Source organism: Melospiza melodia, chromosome 8, assembly GCF_035770615.1.
Source record: "Melospiza melodia melodia isolate bMelMel2 chromosome 8, bMelMel2.pri, whole genome shotgun sequence".
Taxonomy (NCBI): domain Eukaryota; kingdom Metazoa; phylum Chordata; class Aves; order Passeriformes; family Passerellidae; genus Melospiza; species Melospiza melodia.
In genome coordinates this window covers 23795999-23808579 of record NC_086201.1, presented here as the reverse complement: position 1 = coordinate 23808579, position 12581 = coordinate 23795999, and positions in this window count along the sequence as shown.

The following is a 12581-nucleotide window of genomic DNA, read 5'->3' as shown; positions in this document are numbered from 1 at the left end:
CTCCTCAATTTTTGCTTCCGACTGCATATTTTTATAGGACTTCTTCCCTTACTTGTTCAAATACTGGCTTTAATTATCCCAGAAAATATTTGCTTTTGATTTTCTTGTAGATACTTAGAAAACAATCTATAAAGGAACAAAAACCAAGAAAACTTTATTTTCACATTCATTTAAGGGTTTTCAGCTCAAAATTGGAGATAAAGGAAGAAGGTTTTATCCAAGCAAGTTTTTAACCAGAAAACTGCTATAAATTATGAGAGGACTGCTAAAGGTCAGCATGCTATAACCAAATTCCAGCTGGTTAAATTACTGCTATACTGCGCTTCCAAGAAAATCTGTATTCAACATCTGTTTTCTTTACAGGAGATCATTAGGAACAGGCAGCCAGAGTCATAGTTTCATTCTGCACTTACCTCAGGTTTTGAAAGGACAGATCTGTCCCTCTCTAGACACAAGACAAGACTAAAACCTGGCCTTGTTGGACTTGATCACTACTGTGATGTTTTAGAGTTGCTCTGGAGGCAGGCATTACCCAAAAATCAGTATTAATGAGGAAAACAGGAAGGGGAGCTGGAGACCAGCCAGCTCTGCTTCTCATCATTTACACTTGCTGCTGCTCAGACTAATTTTTTATCAAGTCAGAGCAGATTTGTCTTTATGACATAGCTGATGAAAAACTTCCTGAAAAAAAAATAAATCTGTGGCTGCTAGTCAAATTAGGAGTCAGTGTGGACCCCAACATCCTGCTGCTTCTGAAGAGGTCAGTACTCCAAAAAAACCCAAACCCGAACACATGCACATCTCAAAGAGCTCAGCAATTACTTAAAATTATGGAAAGCAACTGTTATTGCCTAGGATGTGCTAAAACAATTGTTTCCCAACACTCTCAATTTATTTTTCCAAGACCAGCGCATGAAGGATGGAGACATCTGGATATTTCAAGGTCAGTATGGTTATGGATACAAATTCAACAGCAAAACCATGCTCTGCTCTGCAAAAGGACAGGCCTCTCTGGGCACAACCTGAAGCAACCAGGCCAGAAGCATTGCACATTTCTCCCACTCCTGTTGTTTCTATTCTCTTCCCATCCCTCCCAAATTATCACATTTCTTGTTTCCTTTATTCTTTCTACATGAGCATCATGTTGCTACAATGAAAATGAGAGTTAAATCTGGGTCTAGTATAAGGAGAAGTTTATCTTACCACAGGATCTTTTTCATTGCTTGTTTTGTCTTTGAATTATTTATGACCTTTAAAAAATGTCTATTCTTCAGTTGACTCATATGCAGCATATTTACTTACCTTCTAAATGGCTGTGAAGCTTATTATACCTAAGAATGTTTTTGTAGTAAGTTTTGAGCTGTGCAAGACTATTGAAATTTTGAGCCCACATTTCAGTTCCTCAAGTGTTTTCAAGAAGAAATGTTAAGGAATAGTTTAGGTAGAATAGAGAGTGAACAGGTGGACTATTAAAATTTGGTAGGGCTTCATTAGAGATGAGGGAGAAGATATAGAGTAAAACTCAGAAAAAAGCAGGGAAGAAGAAAAATTCATTATACAGTGCTTTAAAGACCAGTGATATGAAGGGATACCCACAGCTGCACATGCCCACCAGGATGGGGCTTGGTTTATTTTTCAGGATTATCTGAAATGAGCAGACCAAAGAATCTCCTGCTGCTCAGCTGTGGCAGAGCTACAACTGCCCTATTTCATGAAGCAGCTGCTGAATTAGAGATGGTTCTACCCAAGGGTGGCCATGGTTTCCACACACTGCACTGGATGTAAAGCAGCCTCCCAAGCAGCCCCAAACTTCCTTTTCAATTTGCATTGTTTTGTACAATTCTTTGCTTTCTTTCTCCCTACAATGGAAAAGACAACCCCCTCCTTCATAAAACTAACATTTTTAATAAGCTAAAAAAAAAATAAAAATCACACCAACTAAAAAACAAAAACCACACCCCCTTTCTCTGCTTTTTCCAATCAAAAAGAGAGGTGAGATGTTACCTGGATTTAAATAGAAGTACCACTGTTGTTTCCCCCCAAAGCTCATCTTTACCTAAATGCTGAGGTAGCTTGCAGTCACACATCCCAAAAGCAGCATTAAGGCAAGTGCAGTACATGATCTTTGGAGTTTAAAAGGTGTGTCCAAGGCAGGGTGGCACAGCAGTGCACACAGACAGGGACTTTCAGAGGCAAACAAGCATGGGGGCCTTGGGGACAGGACAGTCACTCCTCACACCCCCTGGCAGGTCCCCTGCTCAGATCCTGGCCAGCAGTGAGTGACTGACATGGCACTGACCACGCAGGCTCTTTCTGAAGGGGCTTTGGTGCCTTTACCTGGTTTGTGGTGTCAGTAGCAAAGCTGTGATGAGCAGAAAGCTTGACCCATCCTTCAGCCCTGGAGAGGCAGAGCTGGAGCCGCTGGGAAGGCAGGATGCAGAAGCACACTGTCAGAGCTGCTCTTGGGGAAAAGGAAAGTGCAATGCCACTGGAAGGACCTCACTTCTTTCATGTTACAGCAGAGAAGTTTATTCCTGACCTTTGAGGAGACATCCATCGGGAGACTTTTTATTTTCACACGGATGAAACAATCACAAGGAATAACCTTTTCTTTTATCCCTCAAGAAAGTTTCAAGCTTAGTTAGCAACAGTTATTCCTATGGCAACAGACAGATATAAACACAGGATTATAATGTTCAACAAAGGATCAAGGAAAGGAAGAAATAGGACTTGAAGAGGGAAGTGTCTGGAAGACCTGAAAAAGAAGGTAGAAAGTTACTAATTTTTTTAAGATGAATATTTCTTCTTGCTCTCAACAGGTCTCTTTTTGGTAGAAAATTTGAATTAAAAAAGAGAAAATGGCACAGGTCTGTACACTGCTTTTTGCTGCAGGCATAAAGGAGTCCAGTAGCTGCAGTCACTGATACTTGGGACAGAGCATGACAGGGTGCCTTGCTTGGAGGGCACTTCTGCTCACAAAATTGACTTTATGCTAGAAAGAACATACTTTTATTCAGTGAATTCTGCAATAGAGATGGAATCTAAAGCACACACACACGGAAATTTAGAATTCTCACATACACTTCTGCACACTAAATGTAGATCAGCAGGTAACTCTAGTGTTGTCAATCCAAGACTGGTGTTTGAGGAAAAGCACAGGTGATACCTTCTAGAGTTTACTTTGCTGTGAGCACAGCCACCACTCCCTTTTACCTGTGCAACCATTTGCACCACTCCCAAATGTGACCACTAATAACACAACAGCAGCAATTCTCTGGCTGCTTGTCCCAGCCTACAGAACTGCAAAAAGCATCACCCAGTGCTGTATGAAAAGCAGGTATTCCTCTCTTGTTTCTCCCTCCTTTTTCATCAGCAGGGTCAGCTAGACCTCTTGGCAGGGGCAGCCAAGGGAGCAGCTGCCCCAAGGGTGCCCTGGGGCCCATCACACCTCACAGCCTGCCTGGGGAGCTCACCAGGGGCTGTCTGGGGAGAGCTGAGCCCCAGCTGCAGAGCCTGTGTGGCAGCCTGGGCCAAACACATAGGGCCAGGGCTCAGCTGCTACTCAGGTAAATTAATTTTGTACAGGTACACCCAAACCAGTCCAAGCTGCAGTCACTTCTTTGGATTGCTCTGCAGCAGACATTTCACCGGAACATCTGTCTCCTTGGGGCCCAGCAGAAGGAAGAAATGTTCCTTTGGTGTTTTGGTTTTTTTTTTTAAATCACCACCCTCATTTATCCTAGGCACACAGTTCTGCATGGGGCAGGGAAAGAAGGAAGGGAAAGCCCAGCCTGCCCAGCCCGGCCGTGGATCTGAGACACAGCCTGATAGCAGAGGGGGCTGGGAAGGGATGGGTACCTGGTGAGCAAAACATGAGCCAGGCCATAAAGAAAACTTTGAGCACTCATAGCTAATCCAGGGCATGCCAAGAGAGTGAAGGTCATTCCTCCTGAGACATAAGCAATGAGGTCAGAAAACCTTTTCATTAGTAGAGCTAGGAGGGAAGAGATGTCCAGCCCACTAAGAACAATGCAGGAACATCTGCTGCAGGCAGAGGGCTGACCAGCCGCTGGACACTTTGTCAGAAAGCCAATAACAATGATAGAGATGAAATAATTGAATAATGTTGCCTAGAATCAAAGTGGAAAAACCATTAAGCCTCTTCTGAAGCTTGAAGTAACGATTTCTTCTCAAAGCCAAGGAGTATTGAAAGACGCGCATAGTGCAGACAGGCCTAAAGCAGGAAGGTCTCTGCATCCTTCAGCACCTTTGCCAAGAGAGATGCTGTGCCTCATTATTCACTGGTAATATCCCAGGACTTGGAGCACCTTTTTGCTTTTAAAAATCCCCAGTGAAAGTTATAATTTTGCTATCCAGGCCCAAGAAGTTGCCTCTTGAAAGTCAGATGCAAAAGCCCTGCAATATCTTGCTCACAAGTCAGTGACAGCAAATAGCACCTGGCAGAAGAGAATGACAGAGCCCAGAGCCATCACTAACTTAGCAACAACAATTCCCTGTGTGCCTGGAGTTACTCTCATCACTTCTAAAACTTTAGAAATGAATCTATCTCTTTGCACAAGGATAATTCACCCAGAGACTGATTTACTGTACAACTGTCACTGGATCCACAATGCTCCCATGCTTTGCTTATTAAAACAATTCCAGCTGCTGAAGGACATAAGCAAGGATGACTGTTTCCAAATTGCTTTCCAAAGAAGTGGAAGCTGTCATAATGTTTAACCTTTCCTCTATTCTCCCACCGACACGCACCCTCCCCACCCCACCCCGCCGCTGGTCCCACACCCCAGATATGAAGGCAGATAAGGAGGGCCCCCCCTCGCTGCTTCCTGATGGTGAGTCACAGCTCTGAGTCAGCCTTTGTGTTCCAGGGAACCTGGAAGGCTTTGAAACCTGCTGTTGATTTTGGCAAAGCTACCTCTTCTCACTTTGAGGGTGAAACGATTTACACACATCGGTTTTGGTCTGAAAATAGCTGCTGAGATGCAAACAGCAAGAGCATGGCCAAATGTTTTCTTGTCCTTGCTCTGCAGGAGCAGAACTCTCCCTGTCCTGGGTCACAGCTACACTGAAGTGAGCCATAAAACACCAGCTCAAACCCTGCTGATTTGAGGAGGATGCACCCAGAAGGTTCCCCTGTCCATGACTTTGGACACAGCCACCTCTACAGTGACTGGGCACCTTTCAGAGATGGCCAGGAAAGGTGTTGGATCACCATCTGCTGCCCACAGCCAGTTAGCTGAAGCCAAGTAATGCCAATTCCAGTGCTGGCATTGGTAAGCCAGACTCCTTCCTCCTCGTGCTCCCAGCAGAGCCAGGCCACCTCCAGCAGCTCATATGAGCTGCCCTTGCTCCAGGAGATGCAGACACAAGTGTCTCTTCATAGACAAGAGTTTGCCCCAGCTCAGCTGAGACACTCCAGTAAAGAGGGAAATTCTGGCAAAGACATCTCTCAAGAATCCCTGTGTGTCTCTGCCCAGCCCTTCTCTGTCTCCACAGATCAGCACTTTGTAGTTATATTTCTCTTGTTCTTGGCAGAGAAAAGCTGCCATATTTTTGTTAACATGTTTGAACATTACATCAGCTGCTCATCTCAAACATTCCTCCATTTCTGTGCCTACTTCTGTATCTGTTTTACAAAGCCTTTAATTAAATTAATTATACTTTACCATACATATTTTAATTTCCTTTTGCAATCCTATTTCAGACATCTTTTGATCTCTCATTGTAATTCCAAACTACATTCCTTCCCTTCATGTTTGGTAAACACCTTGTCTTGGGCCAGATTTATTAGCATTTAAATTATTTTCTCACTCCAGGACTTCTCTGCTATCCCTTCTTCCCACAGTATGGCAAGTCAGGCCATTTCTAGGTAAAACCCTAAATTCACTGGAAAGTCTTAAAGCATTAGTATGACTGCATAAAGAAAACAGAAAAAAATTATCTGTAAAAAGTAAAATAAGTTGCTACACTTCCTTCAAAGTATAGCTATTGCTAAAGAAATTTTTTCAAGGAAATTAGATTTAATATTCTTTAATAGGGGTTTTGCATGATAAGGCAAAGAATCTTGAAACATGCCAAAGCACGTGACTACAGTTCAAATATCAGTTATCACAGCAGTTTGCTTCAATGAATGTTAAGAAAGGGTAACCCTTATGTGTTAAAACATAGGACAGGTTTTAACCTTAATTTTTAAATTGAGCACAAAAAACAGCAGCAGTATTCTACTCCCTACACATCTCTGTGAAATAGTTTCTTTAAAAATAATCTACCAGAAAACATAGCACTACAAAGCACTTTTAACTGGTTTTTAAATTCTACATGTGTTTATTCAAAAATTTGACTACTTTCAAAAAATGACTGCACACTTTAAAAACCAAAGTGAAATATTTCAGCTAACCAGAGACATCCTTTCCTCTTCCATGAGTCTGGTCCACCAAGCTAAGCAAAAAAACCAACCAACCAAAAACAAAAAACCACCAAAAAACACAAAACCAAACAAAAACACCAAAACAAAACCACAAAACAAATGAAAAACCAAAACAGTTTGCTGAGCTCTGCACATAAACAACTCCAACAAGTTATCAGGCATCAGATCCTAAAAATTCAAGTACATGTTTCTTAGTTGGCACATTGAGATGAAAGTACATTTGCAATAACTTTAAGCTTTATTTTCATTGGGTAAAGGACATATTTCACCATGATGAATTAAAAAAGGGTGTTAAAATTCCAGCTCTTCTATAAGACTGCAGAGAAAGTCCTTGGTTTTCACATCAGGTGAATTCATGGCTACATGAGGGATAAGGGTCAGACCTACTGATGGCAGGCTAAAATCTTCACATGCTTTTAATTATCTCTGTATTTATTAAAGCAAGTCTACATGCAGTATCCTCCTCATGGGGTGTAGAAGTAACAGCAGTTCATACCTTTACCTGACCAGGAGCAGCTCCATTAAACCACTTCACTGCCTCTGCTGGCAAATTCCCTTAGAACTCAAGCTGATATTTTAGCTGAATTCATTTCCAAACCACAGACAGGTCACTTGTGTTCACATTAATGAAAATTAGGTCCCATTGGGCATTGTATAAGCTACATTAAAACACGCATTGTACAACTGGCTTTCCCAGGCAGACAAGTTCTTTTTGTTGTTAAAGTTTTTACCTTGCTAACTTGCTTCTTATCCAAGAGGACAGTATTTTAGCATGAACCTCACCTACATTCCTTCAAAATGCACCTGCTTTCCTCAGTGCCAGTACTGTGTGAGCGCTGTGAGCATTGCACCACCCCTGATAGCAGCAGGTATCACAGACTGGTCCAGCTGAACCCCTCGAGGATAAACAAACAGAGCAGGATCTGCTGTTACAGGTCTGGGCTCTTGCAATCACTCCCAAACTTGATTGCAAGCAGAAATCCTGCTCTTCTGCAGTGCTTCTCCAATTTATACCTCTAAAATCCCTCAGGAAATTCCCCATATGCTACGCTGATGCAGGGCAGCAAACAGCGCATCCTTTGAGAGCCTCATGGGCACTTGTAGACTGAAATAGGATGGAAAAGCAACACAGGAGCAACCAGAAGAAACACAACATCACTTCCCACGACAAACAAGCTCTTTCCTGTTTGGCCTGCTGCATCCAATCCTATTTTCCCAATCCTCTATGCAGGTTGCAAAAGTGTTCTCGAGACCCAGCGTATCTGATTTCACACAGGCACCTGTAAATGTAGGGCACTGATACTGGGTATCTGTTCCACTTCAGCAGTTTCAGCTAACTCCAAAAAAAATCTTGGGAGTCTAACCTTTCATTATACAAACAGGACAAAAACAAACTTATCAGGGTGCTGGTGCTACTATTTATGAAAATTAACCACTGTGGACTAGTATATGGTCCAATATATCGTATAGATCCAGATTTCATCTGAAAACAATGACATGCTCTTAAAATACTGGGCTCCTAAAGTCTTACTACAATGATTCTGATATTAACTTTTGATACAGAAAGTGGAGAAACAAATGGAATATATATGTAAAATAATTCGAAGACTTTTTAAGAATAGGAAAAAGAACCAAAAATAGTGAATAAAAATTTACATTGAAAGGGAAGAATGGCAAAGGTGGAGGCTGTCACAATAGGGAATTTCCCTAATGATAATGAATGCAAGAATGAGCTGGTAAGCAAGATCAACAAAAGTCAAGGTGACTTCTTGTGAGTTTGAGATTCTCACACTTCTGCCCAATCCAGGGATACCTCAGAGGTTTCAGGCTTTTGAAACCAAAACTCCTACTGAGTATTGCACATAACTACAGAGCAAAAAGCTACCCCAAAACTGAAGGTCTTCTCGGTTGCCCCTGAGGAAACCTCATTGCTGTCCCTTAAAATACTGCACATTTTACCCAAGATATATCTCATGTGAAGTGCTTAGGTGGGAACACTTAAATCACTTGGCAAAGAAATGGAGAGTTCCCTACAGTGCAGGCAGAGAGGAGAGATGCTATTGCAAGAGGTTCTCTTATCCCAGAATATCTATGACCCTCTGACTGTTGGGATCCCTTCAGCACTGAGGGAAGACAACTCATGGATAAGTAAAAAAGGTAATAAAATAAAGACAGATGTGGTTTTCCCAGCTCTCATTTCTCCTGCAGGAAAATACACAAGTGGTATGGAAAATGCCATGGGTTGTACTTCTGCATACCCAAAGTGATTGTGCAGACTCTGGCTAGCATTGTCTGAAGATGCTGTTTACTGCGTATTTTACAGGATTGTCATGCTAACAAGCATCTCTTCCAAGCAGAAAAACCACCTGTGTCAAGAGAGTTCCCCAGTGCCAATGAGAAACACTTAATGTCATTGCATACTACTGATGTAAAACTGGGACCTGTAAGCTTCTCAAATCTTTTGCACCAAAAAATCAGAAATCCTTCTTTGGGGCCAGAATCCATAAGCTCTGGGTGTCATTAAATCACAGCAATTATCACTGACAGGCTCTGGCACAGATTCTTAATTTGCTGTGGGAAGGTAAGTCCTAACAAAAAACATTCTTCTGCTACTATATGCAAGTTTCATATCTTTTAAAAAACCCCAAAATCTGAGTAGAAAAAAGACCTACACCCATTCTTTCATAACTTTACCTCCATTATTTGCTGTATTCCATTGTTCAGAAACAATAGAGATGCTTACAAATATATTTTTATGCAAGCTGTTTGTGATAAAAATAACTCCTTTCACAATTCACATTGAAGGGCAGCAGGATTCTTGCTCACCCTTCCAAACAAACCTGCATGTGTTTGAGCAGCTCTTGCTGCCCCAGTGCCTTCCTCCCTGTCAGCACTGACACAGAAAGAGATAATGGAGCTGAGGGAATGAGCTTGCTGCTTTGTATGCACACACAGCAAAAATGAAAAGTAGGTTGGTTGATGTTGAGGGTGAATTGAACTGATCCAGGCACTCCTTTCCAGCACCATTATTTATGACAAGCAGTACATGTTATTGACCAGTGAACATACAATAAGAATGTAATTAGCTTTCACCTAAACAATTAGCTCCTTGTCACTTCCCATCCAAGTTCAGGAGGTGGCTCAGACTCAGGAGGACAAAGGGTCGCAAGTAACAGGCCCAGCTCACTGCTGGAACTGCATTAACCCTCTGCAGGTGCATTTCGGGATGCAGCAAGCAGCCAAACCCAGCCCACAGCAGTGCCCAGAAGAAGACTACATTTCTACATTCATTAACATTTGTGAAGTTACTCATTAAATCCTGAGTCAAGTGCTGTGAGCCAGTCTCATGCTTCAGCAGACAGATGATCTGTCAGCTCCTGTTCACTGGGATCTTAGCACCACACAGAAAGCAAGCCACAGGTTTTATATTCTAGAAAGAACTTCTTTCCTCACCTTGCCAATTCCAGCTTTGCACTGGAGAAGGAGCCATGATCCAGACTACTCTAATGCAAACACAGCACAGCCTGGGACTCCTGTGCAGGCCAATTCAGCTCCAAGGCCAAAAAGTCCTGCTAAGTTTTCTATTAACAATGGAATTAGCATTTCTGAGTATGCTTCTCAGGGAAATGTTTTATCAGAAAGTTACTCTGCCTTGATATAGCTGGGGAGGAAAAGCCACATCCTTAATTGGTAGAGCCATATCAATCACGTCTCAGTGTATTCAGTTCAGATACTATTATAGTAGCTACATAGAACCTGGTTTGATCAGAGAACGGATTAAAATTGTTCTGAGAAAATAATTCCTTGAGACTGACTCAAGAGAAGCTTTAGTAACACCCAGTGAATAAAAATCATCCTAGGCCATAGCACACCTTTTATTTACAGGCATTGTGTTATGAGACTGAGAGAGCCAGAAACCAACAGGTCTGCCACAACAGAAACTTTATGCCTTGATCACAGAAGAGAGGATTAGGGAGGGCTCTTTGCAGCTCCTTGTTGAGCTGTGACAGCACTCACACAGGAAATCCAGAGCCCAAAAATTCCTCCAGATTTGGAAAGGACACTGTCCCTCTCACCAGGGAGAGCACGCTGCAGAGAGGAACCCAAAAGCACATTCCCTCACTCTGCATGTGTTCCCTCACAGATGCTTTCATCCATCAGCCAGACTCAGGTTCCTGGGCAGGTTGCACACAAGGGTGGTTTCTAATCCCACATGAATCAGATCATCACATCCTCGCCAATTCTTTTCGTTTTTTTGAAACAACCACAAAAAAAGTCCTCCCAGACCCTTTCCTAAATCCCTGCTTCCCCACCTATAATCACTTACTCAGAAGAGTACACTGGTGACAGCTCTTTGGCAACTCAAAGGATGGTTGAGCTGAAGAATTACAGTTTCTAACTTCCCCCTTTTCTACTGTAGACCCAAAGTCCTCATTGTTTTAATTTAGAGGAGAGATTAGTACCAATTGTGTTTTGCCTCTTATCTTTGCTAAACAAAAAGGTTATATAATGTTTCAGGAAATGAGTTCAAGTGAATACAACCATCTTTTTCACAGTACTAAATGCTTAAAAAAGAATCTGGTTTGTCCATTCTGGCAGCTTATGTTTATTCAAGACACACAAGGCACAGGCAGTAAAAAAGCAAAAAAATCCCTGAGCTGTAGTACAAAAAGACCAGTTAAAAGTAATTTTCTTGTCTAAAATTCCTATAGCTCTGTAAAACTGCAAAAGTATGTGTCACTTAGGCTAGTAACAATTTTTTGTGATAGTGCTACTGACAGTCTACTGGCATGTCTGAGATGTTCACAAATTCATATTTTAGAGATAGAATTGTTCTTTCACAGGCATATTAAGGACAGTGTTAAGAACACAAGTAACCTAAAAAGAATACTGATACACATGGCACAAATAGAGCCTGCCATAGGGAAGATCTCAGGGTGTTTCAGGATGCATGACTAAGAGGCAAGATAGAAGAAAAGGCAGCTAAAGGCAGCACAATGAGAGCATTCCATACCATTGTTTTGAAATTAATGTTTATCAGTGTTCCATGAATCACCAACTGCACTTTAAATATCAGTGCTTGTATTCTTCAAGAGACTATAAATACACCCAGTTTTATTTGCCTGTTCCAGAAAAAGCTGTGAAAAGTGTGACTTCTTTTCCTAATATATAGCAATGATGGAGAGGTGTCACAGGACTGCAAGAATGGGTTTTGCTTTTTTGAGATGTGAATGACAAAATACTGCTGTATACTGTCACATCCCTTTCTGATGGACAAGAGCCTTATCAATCTGTTTGATAATAACTCTGTTGATGGTTTTTTGACTAGACTTTTTTCCCCTCTAATGAAGCCAGTTCTACAGAACATCACTGGTTATATTGGTTTGTGTTTTGTAACACTTGGTTACCTTGGAAGTTAAATCTGCATGACTCCACTTCAGCTGGTGGAGTTTTAAACCCTTTTGTTGGCTTTTGACAAAGCTCAGCTGTCTTGTACTTAGAGCTGCACTCAGGTGTTTCCTCCAAGTGAGCAAAGTCAGAGTTGAGCAGCTTGTGCACAGTCACACAGCGGAACCAAGCAAGTGACACAGTCAAGCACAGTCACACAGCAGAACCTACACAATTTCTCACAGGATGGAGAAGTGGGAAGAGCCAAACTTCTGAGAGCATAAACACAGAGGAGCTGCTGAACAGCAAAATCTTTCTCAATCACCAGGACCACTCACTTCCAGACTTCAAAGAAAACACAAAAACCTAAGGTTTGGTCTTCACTAAGAAGCCTTTCCCTTGCAGTGTGATGAACCTGGAATCCACACAGCAACTATCTTATTCGAAGTTATCCAAGGATCAAGTTAAGGTTTCTTTATCAAACTTTTAAGCAGAAAGCAAACAATTCTCTGCAGTTAAGGAACCTTTACATCCCAGTCCTAACAACAGGAAAAATTAAGAGCAGGGGAAACAGACATGGGGCTACATTTCTAGTGTTATCTGAGGTCTGCTGATACATTTGTCTATTTTCTAAGCACTGTGAAGTGACCCTTAATATGTTTCCCTAGCCAACCTGGGACATTATAGAGCAAATCAATAATACCAGTGCACTGGAATTGTTTGATGCTGGTCAGATCTTCAAAAA